This window comes from Schistocerca piceifrons, chromosome 4, assembly GCF_021461385.2.
Source record: "Schistocerca piceifrons isolate TAMUIC-IGC-003096 chromosome 4, iqSchPice1.1, whole genome shotgun sequence".
In the NCBI taxonomy this organism is placed as follows: Eukaryota; Metazoa; Arthropoda; class Insecta; order Orthoptera; family Acrididae; genus Schistocerca; species Schistocerca piceifrons.
This window is the reverse complement of record NC_060141.1, coordinates 324,468,247-324,482,184: the sequence shown is the minus strand read 5'-3', so window position 1 is coordinate 324,482,184 and position 13,938 is coordinate 324,468,247.

The following is a 13,938-nucleotide window of genomic DNA, read 5'->3' as shown; positions in this document are numbered from 1 at the left end:
TAACAACAAAATTTTCTAGTAGATTAATGAAGTGATTGTACTTAAACACCAACATCGTTTGTTATCAGGAAGGGTCTCGTTCTTCGACGTTCAGTGCAATATTTTGCCAGATTACTTTTATTTTCAGTATAAGTGCATCCTTTATTTTATTTTTTCTTCAGTTTATAACACAGTTGGGTTCAAAAATTTTCATTTGTAGTAACTAATTGCCCTTGTATCTTTTAATCGATAATTACTTAAGTAATTCACAATGAAACGAATTTTCCTGTACAAAACTAAACTAACAATCTTAAACGGCCTCACGGTTTTTCAGATATAACAATTACGGAAATACCACCTCCTCCTCCGATATAGACCACAACGAAATCGTTGCTTAGCTTCCGATTCCGACACTAGTTTCAATAAGATCTCCTCCCTTACGTTGCTGCTTTCCGTTGCCTTCTCTATGTATGACAGTCATTGCTGGTCCCCCACTAAAACCTAACTTCTGTCCAGGTAGGGATTATCTTCCACCGAGGAGACGTCTCTCGGTCATTTTTAAATGTTCCTTTCGTTCTGCGACTTCACGACCGGTCTTTCAGGGTGTTAATGTGGATGACTCTGAAAGTGCTTGTGAAATGTTCGAAATCAATTGTGAGTCAGAAGAGTGTTCAGAACAGGATGTTTGGTCTAGGTGGCATTTAGTTGTCTATGTTGACACCTGTGCGTTGGTGGATCCGATGTCTGCCTTGCACTAGGGGGTGATCTCCTTCTAGCTTGCAGTGGGAAGTATTGACGAAAGTACGTTACTTTCAGGAAACACTTCCGTAACTGCACAAACTGTCTCTAAAAAAAAAAAAAAAAAAAAAAAAAAAAAAGTTACCCTCAACTACATACCCTCAGACTCAGAATTGAAATATTAGTAGTCTTGGCTGGTTTCGTTGTCTAGGGGTTGGGATACGTAGTTGCTGCATTACAAGCCAAATACTGCTGAGTCTACAGTATACAATATGAATATACACATGAATCAAATGGTCGAAAGTTCCTATCACTCGGCAATTGCGAATTTTGATTTTAACATAGAAATTAATAAATGAGAGGTTGCAATTAAATAAAATCATCAGGTACTATTTTTACGACTTTAAATGATGAGTACGATAGCAGAAGTACCTTTAAGAATGCCATTTATAACTGCATAAGAGTTATTGGTGTCGATGGTCCAGCAGTTAAATAAAACATAAGTTGAATAACAAGAAAACAATAGATTCCTACTTCACCTAATTAGTTACGAGCAGCAACATAGCTCGCAAGATATTCACTTCTAAACGCATACAACGTCTTCACTGCAGAAGCCATGGAAATCTCACAAGTGCACCAGTCGGCACTAAGAACTATTTCTATCTCCCGTGAGCATGCGCAGAACTGCTCAACACTCTGCAAGTATTTGCTGCGACTGTCCGTCGCGTCTTCCTGTCCAACGCTCCCCCGTGTCCTCTGTCCCTGATGCTCCTCCCCCACTTCCATACAGTGTCTCCACTGACTTTGGTAGTCGCCTACCATAGTAACGAGCGCTGTGATTGGTTAGAGCGCTCCCGCCATGTCTCCAAGCCAACGTACAATCACAAACATATTAAAACACATACGAAATACTGGATTTACATTTAAATGAGTTGAAATTAAACAAATATTCGTACGGCTGGACCGTAAACACGCTATAACAAACATTATTAAATACACAAACAAATTAAATAAACATATATCAAAGGAATAGAAGCAAAAGTAGGCCAGTAGCCTAATGTCTGTGTGCTTTATAAAACACAGTAAATATTTGACCAATTTCTTCATGAATAGTATATATCGGATATAAACGAATAAATATATTTATAAGCATGCTGCTACCGTTTTTTCGTGTAACTGTGGAGTCCTTATGGTTTGACGATATCAATAGTAATCGGTCACTTTGACCTCCAATAACTCATGTACTATTCAAGTTACATGCCTGTAATTCATACCAATTTAGGTTTACACTAATAGCTTCCTAACGAGACGTCGATCGACAATATCGGATGAACCGTTTAGATTTTGGAAAGTCGTTGCTGGGTGTTACTTGTATTATTTACAGTCAGATACTAAACTTTAAACTAGTAAAGATATTGAAAATCTGATTACACCATCAGAATTATTGTGCATATAACGGTAATGCGCATGTTTCTTTTTAAGGTATCATGATTCCTCTGGATATTATTAATTTTTACATGAACTGTGAAATGTTTGCCATTATGGTTTCACAAAGTGCGCCGTCTTTGGCGCTCCCGGCATACAAATCTCCTTCATTGACACAGCATCAACATGGAATTCTCAGCCACGCAGTCGGCCTGGACCACGCGCTGGGGCTACCCCTCTTGCTCTGGCCAATGTTCGTCACCACGCGGTTTCTGACGAGCCCCAGCTTGCCGAGCGGCCTGTGCAGCCGTGCCAACTCCGAACTTAGAATATTTTCATGGCGCCACAACTCGCCAGTTACCTCACAATGCCTTTCCTTGTGCGTTCCCTGTTAACTCACGAAGAGAGCACGGCAAGTGCCATAACACGATTTCCCAGAGACTTCTGTCGCTGGTAGAGGAGTCAAAAGAAGAGAATGCGCTTCTCGGCTTGTCTGTAGATACTCAACCGTTTCTGAGAAAACGACCGTCAAAGCTTTCGACGTAACTTAGATGACTTTTAGCGCTCGATAATCTATGCCCAGCTGGTGGCACAGGGCCTAGCATCGCGGCCTTACACTTTTTGCCTTCAACGTTTGAAGCCCAATTATTGTTTTTATTTATTTATTTGTTTTTTCATTTATGTACCCAGAACCGTAGAAGGTTACTACACGATTGCTTCTTATCAAGTTAGAGGATACATTTATGATATAAAATGATTGCTATGGCATTTTAAGAAATTACGGTCCTTTAAAATTCTCATATCCTTATATTTCATTCTTATAGCAGTTCTTAATTCTTATATTTTATTCTTGGGTTTATCCTACAGGAAGATTTGGTGTCTTTCCGTGGATGATACCGATCGCAGAAACATAGAAATTCTGAACAATGCACGCAACGCGTGAAGGCAGGTTTGTCACAGTGATATTTCCTTGTATGAATTCATACGGAAAGGAAACGTTAACATTAATGAAGATTTCACATGTTGGCAATAATTTAGTGGCAAATCACGCATAAAGAATCACTTGTCTGAAAACTGGCACAACAGCTGATCGTGAATCAAGATACACCACAGAAATTTCACAAAAAGCAATTTCAAATAATTTTTCCATTCATTTATTCTCGTTTTTTTTCCTTTTAATTAATTCACCCCACAAACAGTAGTGAGTAGACGAATATGGACAATGTTATTTCAACACACAGTGGAAACCACTCTTGTAATCTACTGTGGACATAGGTTGATAAATGAAAAAAAATTAAAAATAATAATAGGGTTTCGAACACGGATCGCAAAAATTCCACCCCTTCGGATTGAACTACTGACTCACTAAAACGTGTGTTCGCTTATTTTGGTCTCTCTTCCACTGAGCGAAGTTTCTGGGAAATCGAGTTATGGCACTTGCCGTGCTCTCCTTGACAGTTGCATCGGAGTACTAGGAAGCTCTGCGCTCTTTTCTATGTATGGCTATGTTCTGTACGTTGCGGAGAACATAACAGTGTCAAAAATGTACAGGTGGACCATTTCCTCGCTAGGAGTCCATGAAGGTTGCGGCGCTAGCGGTGTTCAGAGGCGGTGTTCGAACTGCCATGTGATGAATATTGTTTCAGGGATGTTGCTGAACACAACTGGAATCTGCGAGCTGTAATGATTGTCTAATACGCAAAATATAAAAAGTGTTTCGTTAGCAATAGATGCAGATTCCGCCAAACGGGAGACCAGCTCTTTTGTAATGTTCAACGCTCTGCTCTCTCTTACTTCAAACGCTTCGTCACCCCCCCCCCCCCCCCCCAACGAAAATCAAACGAACCAACATTTATTTTTAAATTACAGAGTGCAAAGTCTCCATAATGTAAATGCCCGGCATTTACGAGGGCCTGGCCTCAGCCTATCGGTTAGCGGTATTCTGCTGCTGCAGGAAAATGTGATTGTGTGACTGAATCAGCATCATCTCTTAAGATGGTCTGACTGATCATGTGGTTTGATCACTTACCCTGTTATTCTCCCTACGTCAACACATTCTTCAGCAGACAGGATCTAAAGGTGGAATCGTAGCTCCACATTTCGGATTTCCGTTTGTTCGATGTCTAGTTTTAGTGCTCGTTGCAACACTGGTGTCACATCTCTATATTTACCTATTTGGCTACAAGAACTTTGCCATGAGTGTTCTGTTCTTCACATTTTCTTCGACTGATATACTTAGCGTATGAATAGTTCAGCGTGCTGTCATGACACCTGATGGTTCAAATGGCTCTGAGCACTATGGGACTTAACATCTGTGGCCATCAGTCCTCTAGAACTTAGAACTACTTAAACCTAACTAACCTAAGGACATCACACACATCCATGCCCGAGGCGGGATTCGAACCTGCGACCGTAGCGGTCACGCGGTTCCAGACTGAAGCGCCTAGAACCGCACGGCCACACCGGCCGGCATATGACACCTGATGCGGCAGTCATAGACATTTAGAGTGTCAACTGTTTTCACGTGCGCTTAACTGAGCGTGCACCAGGTTGGACGTCTGTAAGGCTCAAAGTAAAGGTACATCAACATAAAACCTCAAGAGTATGGCTTTACTGATGACTCAGTACACTTTGTGAGGTATTACCAATAAGGCGAAAGCAACAGAAATTATTTGTGAATTACAGGTAGATTAGAAACCAAGCTCCGAAAATGATGAGATACTTGTTCTAGAAGGTCCGTATTATTTTACTCGAACCTTGTACTTCTGGCCTGTAGGCACGCTCTTTTCCTTAGACATGTTTTGCGTGTGGAATAGCTGAGTCACCGGCTCTTGTTGCGAATCTTGCCTCAATGTGATACAACCGTAACCTCTCTTCTCACTACCACTGGTACACACCTGGAAAGGGCAAGTTACGTATTTAGCTTCTTCTCTGTTTTCGTAGTAGTATATTTCTCAAATTTCGTAAGTTTATTTCTCCATTTAAGAGGTTAATTGTCGAGTTTTTTGTAATTGTGAAGTGTTGTCAGGTGTCAGTAGCGCAGTTTTGTTTTCTGCTGAACAGCTGGCTTCACAGCTCATAAGCCGCAAACTTCCATTGAAGACACGTGTGTGGACGCAGGAGGAACTGGCTGCAGTTTGTGAAGAGCTGAACGTACTTTTGGCTACGATCTGTCGTCTTCAGGCTGCTGCCTCGGGTGTAGCGGCGGGGGAGACTTTGAAGTGTTGCATGAGACATCACAGGTGTCGCTCTGCTGGCGAGGTATCTCCCAGTGTACCCAAAGTGGTGGATCCATCCTCACAGAAAGATGAGAGTGGGGTGGTGGGGGTAAAGGGTTCGCGTCGCTCGAGGTGGAGGGCCATTGGGGAGGCTGGCCATCTGACCTCGCCTCTTCACCCAGTGAATGGGCAGATGGCCGCTCTTTCAGCAGGGCCCGAGCATTCCCACGTGGAGAGCTTATAATAGTTATCGGGAGCTTCAATGTTAGGTACACTGCAGAGCACCCAAGGCAGATAGCATTCACGGCCGGAAAGAAAGCCAATGTGCAGACGTTTTGTCTGCCTGGAAGTCTCAACCGAAGTGTGGCTGCAGCCATCGAGAGTGCAGGGTGCACTCGTCTGCAAGTTGTGACTCATGTCTGCACCAACCACACTTGTCGCTTGGGTTATGAGGCCATCCCCAGTTCGCACAGGCTGCTGGTGGAGATGGTGACGGCTGCTGGCCTCTGTCGCAGGTTGCAAGCAGAGCTCACAATTTGCAGCATTGTTCCCAGAGTTGATAGGGGTCCTTTAGTTTGGGTCCGTGAGGAAGGTGTCAGCGAAAGGCTTCATCAACTCTGTGATGGTCTTAATTATTGGACCCCCCCCCCCCCCCCCCGCCAAAAAAAAAGAAAGAAGTTCACTCAAGTCCCTGTAAGGTGATGGTGACCTCTTTCCTCGACTGCAGTCACTTTGCAGTGACTGTCATGCGCCTTAATGCCAAAACGCCCAGGAATGCTGTCAGCCGGAACAATCCTGTTACACGATAACGTCATGTATTGTGTGACCGCCCTCACACTGCCAATTGGACGAAGGCTACGCTACAGCGATTTGGTTGAGAAACACTGCGATGTTCTCTGCACAGCGCAGATTTTTCTCCGTGTGATTTTCGCGTCTTTGGCGTCTGGAAGAAAGACATGCGTGGACGTTAGTTTCAGTCTGACGAGGAAGCGAAAGGGGGGATCCGGTTATGGATGCGTCAGCGGTTCAACACGTTCTACGAAACATGATTTGATCGTCTCTTCTCCCGGTGGTATAAATGTCTTAACGCGTGTGGTGATTACCTTTGATTGAAACCATTTCATGGTCGCGTTGTGTCGAACGTTCGGTTTTCTTTTCACTGCTTCCAACATATCATTTAGTAGCGTTGAGAGGTAGACAGACAAGCCCAGCAGACACACTCGGCCATTCAGCGTAACTTTATTGTCTGCTACTCACAAGACGTTGGAAAATACTGTCAACACCTATTTTGGTGGCAATAAGTACTCTGATGCACTGTACAATGTGATTCGTGTTCCTGACAGCAAGTATTGCAAATACTGCATGCCACTCGTACACTATGTACAATAATGAAAGTAAAATGAAAAAAAGCTAAAATAAAATCTCACAGTTCTTCTGGAATATTTGGAGCGCGACGTTTCTTGACCAGTAGCGTGACGCTGTGTAGTTGCCGTGCCACAAGCCAGGGCCAGATAAGACGTTTACTTGTTGCGCACTGCAGTCTGTAGCAGCAAGAGGTTATGGGAGATTAAGGGGCCTGACAAAGAGATCTCTGAATTACGACTATCACGCATACTTATATCTCCAGTCACGTATTGTGTGACCGCCAAGACAACCCTTTAGTAGCATCATATGTGTACAGTGATCGGAGCAAAAGAAATTAATAGTTAATCTCGCTCTTCTCAGGTCTTACTCACATATTTTCACAACTTTTTGTTTGTGTATCATCTCTGAATTTTTTTTCATTGCGAAAGTACTTTGAAACATAGAATTTAATGGCACTTGAAAATATCTTGAGGAAGCATACGATCTGCACCAATACACCGAGAAAGCTGTACACCTATTTAATTTTACTTTTGCTCTGCTTTGGAGACGCCATATCAGCTCACAGCCCCTACATTACCCGATAGTGGGAGCCTATCACATTCATTCTGGTGTTTAGGAATCAAAAATACGTAAACAGTTGTGAAATGATACGTCTTGAAAGAAGCGAGCAAGTGAAATAAAGAATGCAGCCCTTCCGCACTAGGTTGTGACATTTAAATGATGACACTGAGCTGTTTACCAAATTGCACTTCAGGTCTTTTGATCTATGGATTATCGCCCGCCCCCCTATCCATCCAGTCGCTTATTCGACAAACTAATTGTAAAAATTCAAGAACTTATTCTATGACTTCGTCAATAATCTGCACTGTTTTCTTTTTGATAAAATGCTTATAAATTGTTTTAGTTTTACTATTCGTAGTTGGCGATAATTTTCGTGAATATCTTGTACGTAACTGATACGAGATTAATAGACATGGAGCTTTTTGTATCTTATCTGACACCTTTCGTATTAAGCAAATCAGATACATAGCTATTATAGCGCGCGCGCGCGCGCGTGTGTGTTTGTGTGTGTGTTTGTTTCCCCGAGGTAAGGGGAAGGGTATCTTTTTGAAAGAGATTGTGTCAATTTCTATTAAAACGCCATCATATAGAAACGTTCTTCCTTTATTCATATCTCGAACAACGTTCAACACCTTGTGCATTTCAGAAAGTTATTATTCAATTGTTAACAATCTGTGTTACTAATTCAACACTCAGATCCTGAGAACACGGAAAGAAGTCCTGAAATATTTGTACTTAAATGGTGTGTGGAACTTAAGGATGAAAGTAACTTTCGCATGATGTATCACTGCCAAGTAACATACCTCTATAAACCTTGGAATATACATAGAAAGAAGTAATAGGCGTAGTACAGAAATTAACTGAAAGAAACACCCCACGAGGCGAGCAGAAATGACACTTTTATACAATGACAGTAACTGCACTGAAGTCATTACTGATTATACCTCTTACCATATGATGGTAGGTAGGACGATGGTGGAACGGAATGCCATACTACAAGGTGTTCTTACCAACCTCGTGGTCAGAGAATTAATTGCCACCTGCAGTGATCACACACCTTTTGTCATGTTCAGTGGACCCTCATGAACTGTGTTGACTTCAGTGTAGCTTTTGTCTCTGAATAAAAGTGCCATTTCTGCTCTTCTCATCGCGTATTTGTTGCAGTTACTTTTTGTAACACACTGTAACAGTTCTTTCAATGTATGGCGCAAGTTTCATTCAGCTCTGTTACTTCGGAGCGACACATCATCCAAAAATTACCTTTTTACTTAAGTTTTGCACACTACTGTGTTTAGCACTGCAGTAATATCTACAAATTTTTCTTCTGTTTCAGAGGTATGTCCATGCAGTACTTATTTTAATAGGAAAAAAAACCAACGCTCTTCCACGATCATAAAAATATTTAGGTTTATTTTTAAGGTTTTATCAACAGTCCAAGGAGAGACAACTAATATCTTGTGGATGGAGGTGGGAGGACGCTAATGATATGTGGTTTGTGGGGAAAAATGTCTTCGAACCGGTGCTGCCCGTGTGATTGGCTTGGGAACAGGTGTATTCTTAGTTGGTGTAAGTAGAGACAGGCAGTGAGGTGAGGGCCGCGTAGATTTGCACCCTATCAGAACTATGGTTCAATAGTTTTGGTATAGTAGATAAATGACACAGTAAATGGTACGACCGTCATTGGTGCTGGTAGCATTGGTAGAGAAAGTAAGCTAAATGAATGTGTAAGAGAGAAACTGGAAACTAACGATGTCTTTATGTTTTTTTTTCCCTTTGTTTTGCACGTTATTAGAGCCACACGTTATTGTTTGTCCAATGAGTATTTTACATCCTTACATAATATAAATTGTATTTTATAAGTAATAAAATTTTGTTGATCGTGTAACTTCTGCGCTTTTATATGACGAAAGCAATTACTTTTGATGCAAGTACAGAGTACGAGCAGAAACATAAAAATATATAATCATTGTTGTTATTTTGTAATCAGTAGAACACTCTTGATGTGATCAAAGGCAAGGTAAGTGCGACAGATGTGTATGAATAACAGAAAAATGTTTTATATAAGTTTGAAGAAGGGTTGAAGCGATGTTTGATATATTCTTGTTTCGCGGATTGTTTTTAATTTTCCTTTTTGTTGAGGAAATTGTGTTTTCTAGTGCTATATGATAAATTAGTAGTGTTGCTTTATTTTTACTGCAACATCCTCCTGTTTCACGGTACAAATCGACAATTTTCGAGTAAAATCCGAATTAAAGACTGACAATTTCAATTTTGCTGTAAATACAGGGTGAGTCAGAAAGGACTTTACAACTTTGGAATGATACAGAAAGTTATTGAGATATCTTACAGAATCGGTAGATTTGTCATTTTGTAGCAAACAACCTCAAGTTTCTCAGAAAAGTGTCAAATTTCATTTTGGCCCGATTTGACTATCATTTGTGATGCGGCAAACATCAACAGGTAACCAATTTATTCTCATACTCGTTGCAACGAAACGGACAGACTTGTGCAACGGCAGCGTAGATTCGATTTTTCAGGTCAGCTACACTGTTTGGTAGGGGAGGAACATGTGCACGGTCTTTAGTGAAACCACAGATGAAGGAATCCAGTGGTGTGAAGTCTGGGGAGCTAGTTGGGCATGTGATTGGTCCTGCACGGCCAAACCACAGACCTGGGAAGCGATTATCGAGGAAACCTCGATTTTTCGTGAGGAACTGAGATGTTGCACCGTCTTGAGGTAGTAAACCATCCCGTCTCGGTCGTCTTCATCAATCTATGGAATTAAAAGTTTTCAAACGTATCGAGATACACAACAACAGTGACAATTTTCTCCGTGAAGAAGAAAGGGCCGTACACTTTGCTAATGGCACAAAACATCTTCATTTTAGGACTGTTACTAACTTGTCCCAGGGTTGCATGTGGGTTTTCACAGCCCCATATTTTGCAGTTGTGGGTGTTTATCGTGTTACTGATACGATATGTTGATGAAAAGTTGATACATCTCTGAAGAAGATTGTGTTCAGTAATGTCTCGTTGTCCTCTATCCGATGAAACTGTTCCTCACAGAATTCCTCACGAGCAACCTTATCTGCATCACTAATTTGGTGTGCTATTGTGAATCTGTATGGTTGCGAGTGTAAACGTCTAGGCAGTACTCGCCAAAGAGTCTTTCGTGGAATACCAGTCTCGCAAGACGCATGTCGCGTCGATTTTTGTGGACTGCGGGCAAAGCTCTCCCTAACCCGTTCGACACAATCATCAAAAGCAGGCGACAGGGAGATTTATTATGTCGCAGTAAACGACCTGTCTCAAGGAAGTTCCTGTGCCAAAAGTAAATTGTAGGCGTGCTTGGAGGATCTTTAGCGTATTCGGTGCAAAATTTACGCCGATCAGTTATTGCAGAGTTCATTACATGAAACCGAAACACACAGCGAGCATGCGCTGCACCAGTGAAGGTAGACATTTTAACTGTACGATACGCTGACGCTTTTGGTGGCGGAAGGGAGTACCAATGCAATGTACTACACGAATCAAACTTGAGGTTGTGTGCGACGAACTGACACAAGTACCGATTCTGAAAGTTAAGTCAATAAATTTCTATACCACTGCAAAGTCGTAAACTCCTTTTCACTCATCATGTTCTGTTTATTTTAAGGGGAGGTTTACTATCTTTGACCCGAAAAAAAATGTTATTTGAGATTTTTTTCTCGGAACGTGTTATAGATATCAATGTCAAATTTGGTCAAAATGTTTATTGACATTTCCGGTTCAAACTGGAATTATTTCGACCGGAAATGTCGAAGAGAAAAGGCGGAAGTGCCGTCAGAACGAAACAAAATTTCGATGTAGACCTCCATGCGCGGTATGTCACAGGTCAGCCGACTCGTCTGAAATCAAAATTGAGTTGACGTTAGGGAAGTATACAAGATCCTCTAGGAATTGTACCTCGCTTAAGTTATTTGGACCATAGGAAATAAATTGGCCATTTGAAAAAAAATAGGTTTTTTTCATCGATTTTTCGACTTCGTCGCCCAAGTAAAAATATTTACAGTTGATGGATCGGAATAAAAGTGCTACAACTACTAGAAAATTTAGTTAGCTTCGTTGGAAACAAAGAATCATGCCAATCGGTTGAGTAGATTCGAAGTTACCATACCCAGCGATAAAAAAAATAAAAAAATAAAAAAAACGTCATTTCGAGAAAAACGCGTTTGAAATTTTGACTACATATAAATGCAATATTATGCTACTTACATTCAATCTGCTATTCCTGGTCCATAAACTAGTCCTTCCTCATAGAGGGCGTTCTGCTCGATCTGGGCCATCCTGCGCTGCTCCAGAGCCACTCGTACGGCCGGTGACAAGCGGTTTTCGGCAGGTGGTCATCCGAATGCTTGGCGAATTGTGTCTAATAGAGTCCCAGGGTGACATCCATTGTTGTCATGGTCTTCAGAATTGCTGAATACCCTTCGTTGAAGCTGCTCACTGCCAGGAATGTCTTCACAGTCTTAGCACCAGAATGCAAATGCTTGGGGGCTAACTTCAAAACACAGGCGTTCAAAGTTTCATTTGAATTTTGTGTGTTTTGCTCCCAAGCACCGGTACAATAACTCGTCCGCCGAAAGAAAAAATAGTGGTGCATGAATAAGGCCGATTTCAGGCAGGTGCATTTTTTTCTTCAACCGCGATTAACAAACATTTCCTTTCCGTATTCGAAAAACCGTTTCAGGGATGGATTCTAAACACGTTTATGAATCCAAAAATGCAATTTTAAAAAATCGATTTTTTGAACCAAAAGATAGTGAACCTCCCCTTAAGTAACAGACAGGACGATAACTATGTAGAGCATAAGTAATCTGTCGGTTATCCGGTGAGTTATATATCCCGATTCAGTTACTAGACGGTTCAGCGCTTCCGATTTTTAGGACGATCTAGTAAGGCACTGATGGCGTACGTAAAGAGTTTGTTATGAGGTAACGCGTGATAGGTATGCAACACACCTAGCGTGCAGGTGACGCATGTACGACCTTAACTGACCTAGGCTACTAGGAAAACTGCCGTAGTTTCCGCTTACTTTCGGTAGTCTACGGTAGCCTACGGTAGTTTTTTGTACAGCTCCAGCCGCGTGTTGCAGGCAGCGGCGGCACGTGGCTGTGCTGTCTGCCGTGCGGCTGGCTGCGGCGCTCGCGGCCGGTGCGTCGCGCCGCGCTGTCCGCCGCCACGCTGGCCGTCACCTCGCTGCTGGTGGCGTCGCCCGTGCTCTTCCTCAGCGCCGCCGCCCCCACCTCCACGCACCGCCACGACTGCTCCATGGTAACGTACCCAGCACTGCGCCCACGAGCAGACCGCAGCGCGGGCATCGACATAAAAGCTTTGGGTCTATGTCCCGAAGTAACAGGCTCAGATCCTCGTTCATAAATTTACGTTTTCCTAGAACCGTTTCAGGCGAATTCTGGATTGGTTCTGTCTGAAGAGGTTACAGCCACATTCTTTCACCCTTCGATGTCCATATTACTTACACAAACAAGATCTTCACACTGACAATACGACGAAACCCAGTCCCTCTTTTGCAAAAATACGATATCTTTTGGGCAGTACGAAAGATAACTTATTGTTCAGTACATTTGCGGTTCGTCTTATTTCTTATGACTATCACATATCATATATTGGACACAGACATCACTGTGTATCTACAAACATCGCAATGAACATACGATAGTGAGGAAAGTAAACTGGCACTAGCTGAACGCACTTTAACTCTTTGAGAGGCAGGTGAACGCCATAAAAATTTTGCCCTAGAGAGATAACAATAATTTACATATTTGAAATTTGATCCACTTGCACCACTTTCGTTTTGTTATGTGATATCTTTTCAACAGTAGGTTTGTAAAAAATCGCCTTAACAATAACAAAATATTAGCATTACGAGATGTGATCACAGCAGCTAACCATCACCATGTTACAGTTAGTTACTAGGTTATTCAACTTTTGTATAACTTTTGTATCTCTTGAAACAGTTCTTGCCTGCTCGTAGGCATAAAGGTACTTTGTGCACTGACCATATCCATACAGTTCAAACAGTGATAACAGGTTACGTAATCGGTGAGGTCAACGCTCACGCAGAGTGCATCCTAGGTGCCCCAGAGATCTACAACACTTAGAAGTATCGCTTCTCGGTTTTTGAAAACATCAATGTGTAGTTTTTTTGGTAAGGATAAAGGAAAGGATATACTTTATTTAATTTCTATAATAATGAGTGAGATCACACATTAGTTTTATTTTTTTACAATTGTCAACACCTTTGAGCCACACTAACACAGATTCAGACTCATTTATTTTGCGGTGATTCCTGGTCCTGAGAACCAACGCCATCGAAGACAGGTAATACGATTTACCCATATCTCTATTGTAGACCTCTGCGATCTGAAATGTCCGATATGCTATGACTTGACGTCTGCTAAAATTTTCTAGACCTGCTACTTTTTCGATTTTGGGCCCATGTACTAACGCGACGGTAAGCCAGCCATTCCCGTGTTGATTGGCATCTTTGTTGCTAAGGGTGAAGTTCAAAACTCCACCACAAAAGACTGATGGCCCCTGCAGGATGACTTGTGCACCTACGTAATTCTTGGTCTCAATAGCAATATTGTCT